This window comes from Choloepus didactylus, chromosome 19, assembly GCF_015220235.1.
Source record: "Choloepus didactylus isolate mChoDid1 chromosome 19, mChoDid1.pri, whole genome shotgun sequence".
Classification (NCBI taxonomy): Eukaryota; Metazoa; Chordata; class Mammalia; order Pilosa; family Megalonychidae; genus Choloepus; species Choloepus didactylus.
Genome location: NC_051325.1, coordinates 64775831 through 64783218, shown reverse-complemented (window position 1 = coordinate 64783218; position 7388 = coordinate 64775831).

Here is a 7388-nt window from a genome sequence, read left to right as displayed (position 1 = left end):
ACTGCAATTAGAAAGTAGAATTAAGGATGCTTCAAAAGTTACACCCTGCCCTATCATTTCAGTAATTGCTTAATGAATCCCAAAGAAATTTCTTACTTTTTTCTGTGCATTTATGCTTATAGATAAAATCATATGTTTGTTTAATTTTTACATAGCTATTTTTAAATACTGATATTCAAATTAATTATCATACATTAATGTTAAGTTTGTCCTCGTGGTTATATCCAGACAGTTTCATCTGTTTATAAGATCATAGGAACATAGAAACTCATTGCTCTGCTGAATTCAAGTTAACCTTTTAAAATTGGATCCAGTCAGATGAATTTAAAATATATCTACATGTAAAATCTGGGACTATTTAGAAATTTTATGGTCTCTTAATTTTGTGTCTTCATAATTACAAAATCATGGGAGATTCAGGGATGCAAGCTTATTTGAATATTTACTACCAGATCATGTCCTACTGGGGTCTTTCTTAAGAAATTCTGTCACTGCTCTATAATGGCTTCTACTGTTTAAAAAAAATGAATTTAATTGTCCCTTACAGGGATTTTTAGTCTTTTAAGTTTCATTTATTTATGCTTTATGTATTTTGTAGCATTTCGTTGGTGTAATAATCTCAATTGATTTGTAGATCAGGGATTTCTAATAATTAACTTATTAGAGAGGAAGTAAAGAATCACCTTGAAGACAATTCGTTATAACAAACACTTCAGTTATTGTGTTTATATACAGTATTTACATATTGCACAACAGCTGGAATACTAATTTATATTTATTGTACAAAGAACAATTGAAATTAACCTTGACATGGTTGTTCACAGATTTACACTCTGCTGTCTCCAAAATATAACTGATGTTTTCTTTTTCGTTCATGCAATTTAAAATAATACTCTGGAAATTTAATTTCAAAAATGTCAAATCATAAGTATATGCTGTATGAAAATATAGTTCCAGGTTCTGCTTATGTTTCTAAAGAAATATTCTCCGCAATTTCCACTGGTCAGGAAAAAGAATAATTTGTGGAACTATACATTAAATGTGGAGTGTTATCTTTTTCTAAAACAAATACTGGTATTACTGTAAGGTATACTAATGCACAGACATATTTGCAAACTGCCAACGACATACAAAACTCAAAGAAATTATGGAAGAATGTCTGCAAAAATAAATCTCTTGTTCACAAGGGAATATATTTATAAAGTTACGAACTATTTTTTTGTTGGTTTCCAAGGCACTTTGCACAGTTTTTGGTGTGTTGCTCCTTTACCACTCATTGCTGAAAATAAAGACATTTATTGTATAATTACTTGGTGTCATATAACTATTTCTATAAATTAAAATTATGTAACAACACTTTTATAAGCATGAAAAATATCATTGTCCATATATATTTCTCTGTTCCAAAGAAGTATAATCTATTTTGTTTTAGAAAGTAACTTAGTTATGTAGTTATGTATCTGCCATAGAATTGATACTCAATTTACTGAAGGAAGGTAAATCAAATAAACGTGAATGTTTATTGATGTTTAACCAAAAAAAAACCAAAAAAAACACTGCTGAAATAAATTAAAGACCTAAATAAATGGAAAGATGTCCTGCGTCCATGGGTTGGAAGACTTAATGTCATTAAAATGTCAATATTGCCCTACATATCTACAAATTCAATGCAATTCCTGTCAAGTTTCCAGTAAACTTTTTTGGAAAAGAAAAAGCGGATCCTCAAATTCATACAGAATTCAAGGGGCCCCGAATAGCCAAAACAATCCTGAAAAAGAGCAGTGTTGGAGGACTCGCCCTTCCCAATTCCAAAACATACTACAAAGCTACAATAATTAAAACAGTGTGTTACTGGTATAAAAAGAGACACATAGGCCAATGGAATAGAACTGAGTTCAGAGATAAACTCACACATCTTTGCCTGACTAAACTTTTTTTTTTTTTTTTTTTTTTTTAGAACACAGGCTGATTTTTACTCCAATTGCACCAACTTGGCTACAAGTGCAACGTCAAGGGCCAGCCTGGGGCTGGCTGCCTGGCTTTATCCCTGCCACTCAGAGCCTCAGGTTCTCGGCTGCAACACAAGGTCCCGGGGCCGCCACCTCGGGAGCCTTAGGAAATGTCCCTGGTGCCCACGAGCAGGGAGGCAGGCAGATACAGGAGCATGCTCTGGGTGACACAGAGTTGGGACCCCAGGGCCAGGTTTTCTGACCTGGGTGAGCCCTGTTCTGGATCCTGGGATGAGAATGGCCAAGTGACCCATGTGCAGAAGTGTTTGCTTTAGCCCTGCAAGAGACCAGCGCGCTCGCAAACGTCGCACCTGGAGCCACACCATCCTGTTATCCATCTTTTAAAACTGCAATTTGGTGAGCTGGCTCTTTTTGGACTTCAGAACCTAAACTCCTTTTGAGTTTGAGCTACAGATTCAGGACTTCAATAAGGAAAGGGCCTGGGGGATCCTAAGCCTCCCCAGCTCCTTCCTAAGTGAAGGGGAGTGGGGAGGGCCCCATGCCTTCCCAGCGCCCTCCCCCCGCAGCCCCTGGCCCGGCTCTCCTCGCGCCGTCCTGCCACGGCCTGCCCAGCTGACCAGCTCCCCCCAGGCTCTGGGCAACTCGGGGCCAGCCTTGTCCACCCGGGCCTGGCACACAGGTTAGTCAATGGTCACTCAGTGAATGGGTCCCCCCAGCCCCTCACCGGACCCTGCAGGGAACACAGAGGGTAAACGGCTGGCCCGAGGTCGCCAGGTGGCCGGGGACCCCGTTCCAGGTCTGCAGACTCCCTGTCCAGTGCTCGCCACCCGACAGAGCACAGCCTCCCCAGAGCGCATGGCCAGGCCCCAGTGCGGTGGACACTCACTCACACTGCTCAGCACCCTCAGGAGAAACCTCGGCGCAGGGCGGCCACTAAACTCCATTAAAAATGGGTTTTGCTGATCTTAAGAGATCCGTTTAGGTTCTGATTAAGGGAACGAGGTTCCAGCAGGTCCCGCCCCATCTAAACGTGTGGCCTCCTTCCGGGGTGCCCTCCCAGCGCCAGGGGCTTTGCTCAGAAGGATGGCATCACTGGACTCATCTGTGTGGCAGCTCCAGGGCTGGGCAGGCCTGACCACCATCACTGGGGTGCCCCGTGGATGGTCAACAGGAAGCCGGGGCCACTCAGTGGGGAAGCAACGGTCCCCTCAGCAAATGAGGCTGGGACAACTGGGAACCCACACGCAAAAGAGCGAAGGCAGAGCCCACCTCCCGCCGTTTACAAAAATTCATTCAAAATGGGTCAACGACCCAAGAGCTAACACTACAAAACTGTTACAAGAAAACATAGGGAACTAGCTTCAGGACCTTGTAGCTGGCAAGGGAGTTTTAAGTTTTACACCCAAAACACAAGCAACAAAAGAAAAGGTAGAAAAAATTGCACCTCATCAAAATTAAAACTTTTATGCATCAAAGGACATTATCAAGAAAATGGAAAGACAACCTATGGAATGGGAGAAAGTATTTGGAAAGCACATAGCTGATAAGGGTTTAATATTCAGAAGACACCAGGAACTCCTACATCTCAACAACAAAAAGATAAACAACACCCCCCCAAAAAAAATGGGCCAAGGACTTGAATAGACATTTCTCCAAAGAAGATATTCAAATGCACAATAAGTGTATGAAAAGATGAACAACATCATTAGCCATTAGAGAAATGCGAATTAAAACATCGGTGAGAAACCGCTTCACACCCACTAGGATGGCTATTTAAAAAAAAAAAAGAGCAGGAAATAAGTGTTGGTGAAAATGTGGAAAGATAGGAACCCTCATACATTGTTGGTGAGGGTGTAAAATAGTGCAGCCATGGCGGAAAACAGTTTTGTAGCAACTCAAAGAATTAAATACAGAATTACTATACAACACAGCAATTCCACAGCCAAAAGAGTTGAAGGCAAGGGCTTGAACAGGTATTTGAACACTACTGTTCATTGCAGCGCTGTCCACAATAGCCAAAAGATGGAGGCATCCCAAGTGTCCATCAGCAGATACATGGATAAACAAAACGTGGTCCATCCAGACAATGAGTGTTTTTCAGCCATAGGAAGAAGCAAAGTGTCAGCTCAGGCTGCAGTGTGGATGAACCATGAAGATGTCATGTCGAGTGAAATAAGGCAGATGCCAAAGGACAAGTAGTGTAGGAGTCCCCTCCTATGAAACACTTAGAATAAGCAAATTCATAGATGCAGAAAGCAAAAGAGTAGTCACCAGGGGTGACGGGAGTTGGAAATGCGGAGGTACTGCTAAATGAGCGTGAGTTGTGGTTTGAGATGATGAAAACAGTTGAGATTGTGGTGAAACTTCCAGTCTGGTCAATGTATTTCACGCCAAAAAATTGTCCATTAAAATGGTTAAAACAATTTTTATGTTATATATATATTTTTTACCATTAAAAATAAATAATTTATTAAAAAAAAAAAAGAGGGAGGGTGATCAGGCTTCTAAGGCCAGATCATAAAATCACCTGGAAGCTTCTAAAAATAGACGCCCAGGCTCTACCCTGACCAACGGACCTGTCTGTCTGTCTGTCTAGCTAGCTATCTACCCACCTAATCTATTGGCCTACTTTCCTTTGCACCTACAGACTGACAGACGGACAACTCTCCTTAGCCAGACTTCCGGATGATTCTACCCTCAGGTACATCTAGAACCAGCTGTGCTGAAGACTGTCTGTATCAGGGGCTCCCATTGCCTGCACGGTGAAATCTCAGAAAAAGATTTTTTGTTTTTTTGGTATTTTTTAACTCTGGCACCTTTGGTGTTTCCTCAATAAGTGAAACGTATTGTTACCCTAATCCCTGGCAATTCCACTCCCAGGTAAATGCCCAAAGAGCGGGAAATGAGTGTTTGCACTTCTGTCAGAAGCTTGTGCACCAGTGTCCACTCACGATCACCGAAGGTGGACGCAGCCCTGACCACCAAGGATGATTCTAAGCACCACGTGTCATGTGCACCCCATGGGACATGAGCATGCAGAGATGCAAAGCTCTGACAAGGGCTACGGTGCCAGCGAACCTCAAAAACACGGTGCTCAGTGGAAAAAAAACAGACTCAGAAGACAATAGTGTGTATGATTTTGTTCATCAGAAATGTCCAGAACAGGCAGATCCTCTGAGACAGAAAGCAGGTTGGCGGTTGCCAGGGGCTGGGCCGGGATGGGGAGGGACCGCTCAGTGGGTGGGGGTTTCCTTTTGGGGAAATAAATATGTTCTGAAACTAGAAAGAAGTGATAGCTGCACAACACTGAACGTACTAAATGCCACTGACTTGGACCTGTTAAAAGTGGTTAAAATAGTAAATTTTGTTGTGAGTATCTAACGCACGCGGCACACACACACTCCCACAGGGGGGTCTTCACTCCCAGCCCCTGGGTCCCGGGATGCGGGTGCGATGGGCAGGGCTGTGGGTGGGTCTTACCATCCCCAGGTGAGCCTTGGCGCAGGGGAGGGGGGTGGGCCCCAGGCAGCAGGAAAGCCGCCTCACCCCTGCAGCCCCCGTCTGCAGGGCCATATTAATAGGTGACCCATTTATCTGGGGGCCAGGCCTGCCCCCCCTTATCTATCAATCCAGTAACACAAACATCAGGCAGGGCCGACAGGCTTTTAACAGGGCATTTACGAGGAGCCGCCTTTGAAGCCTTATCTCCCACCCTCCCAGCTCTGGGATAAAAGCCCCGGGCAGCCGCCTCTCCCCTCCCCCGGGCATCTGCCCCCAGCCCTGCAGGCCCAGGAAAAGGGCGCTGGGGGCCCTGGGAGCCCCGTGTCAGGGGCAGGGGCTGAAGGCGCTGCCCGGCCAGGAGGAGCCCCCCACTGGGTTGTGGGTGCTGCCTCCCACCACGGGCAGGCCTGGCGTGAGCAGGCAGCCCCCTGGGGCGTCGGAGCACCTCCCCCACTGGCACGTGGCCTGGCTTTTCCTCGCTGTCTCCCAGCACCCAGAGGCGCCCAGCAAGTGCATGAATAATGGATTCAGAAGCAGAGTCACCTTCGATCCCGCGGCAGCTGCCAAGCTGCATCACTGACTTTGGGTTATGCATGGGTAAACTGAGTCTCAGAGAGCGTCAGTATGTATCCGACTCGGACGGCCAAAGTCTCCTGAAGGAGAGGGCAGACGTGCCAGCCTCACCATGGCCATGCGTGTGCCCGCAGCCCAGGACGGGGCCAGGCAGGCCACTGGGAGAGAGTTCTCGGACGGCAGTGTGGGTGGACAAACAGACGAGTACATGAATGATGGGTGTGGGAGGAGGATGGTGGGCGCCTGCCGCGTGCCCCAGAACCCCCTTTTGGATGGCACCTCCAGCCGTGCATCCTCCTCCTGCCCGGGGGGGGTGGGCAGTGAAAGTCTGCTGAGTACTCACAAAGCCACTGGCCGTGTGAGCCCCGATTCCTCCAGACTTGGCTCCCTTGAGAGGGATGCACACCCCCCAAAATTCAAGGGGGCTGCACGTGCTCAGCCCCACGGGGCCACCTGGCACTTTCTGTGGCCGGGGGGCGGCCTGCTGGCTCAGCACCCAGCTGGACTTTAACTTGGGCCGTGCTGGCCCGGCCTCCCAGGGCTGCCCTGTCAAGCAGGCCCTTGATGCCTGCCAGTCACCTGGCTGGGGAAACTGAGTCAGCAAATCCAGGACCCAGGGTTGCTGATGCCCAGCTACAGAGCAGGGGAATGTGCTGCCCTCCCACCCCAAGCTGCGGGCTGGAAAGGGGCTGCAGCTCCCCACCTGGCTTTCTGGGGCCACCTGCCCAGCTCTTGGCAGAGGGGGTCAGAGAGCGCTGCCCTCCTGCTGTGGTGCCCGAGGGCCACCAGCCTGGGCTGGGCAGGCAGCAGAAGCCCCAGGCTGGTCACGCCCGGCCACCCCCCTCTGCCCAGCCTGGCTAGACAAGCCAGGACGGGGTCCTTGGGGTCCTCCCCAGCCCTGAGAATAAAACCGACACCTGGACCTACAGCCGCAGCCGCGGACCTACAGCCGCAGCCGCGCGCCCACCTCCTCCGCCCCACCCTGACCACCTGCTCAGCCCCGTGGCCTCAGCCTGCCGTCCCACCCCTGCCCTGTCCCTGGCCCTCTCTGGGTGCCCGGCACCCCTCCTCCAGCAGTCTCAACCCAGGCGTCAGCTGGCACCACCCCATCCACATCTCCTGTCACAGATCAACTGCCACTGCCTTCTCCCCAAAGCGCTTAGCACCAGCTCGCGTGACCGTGTTACCTGCTCCCTCACCAGCCACTGGCCTGCGCCTCGCCGAATGCCCGGACCAGCAGGGGCGCGGTTGTGCCCTCTGGGGCCCGCATGCCACAGGCTCATGCCTGCCCTGTTCACCTTTGTGTCCCCAGCACCTGGGCAGTCCTGCCACGGGGGGGCTCAG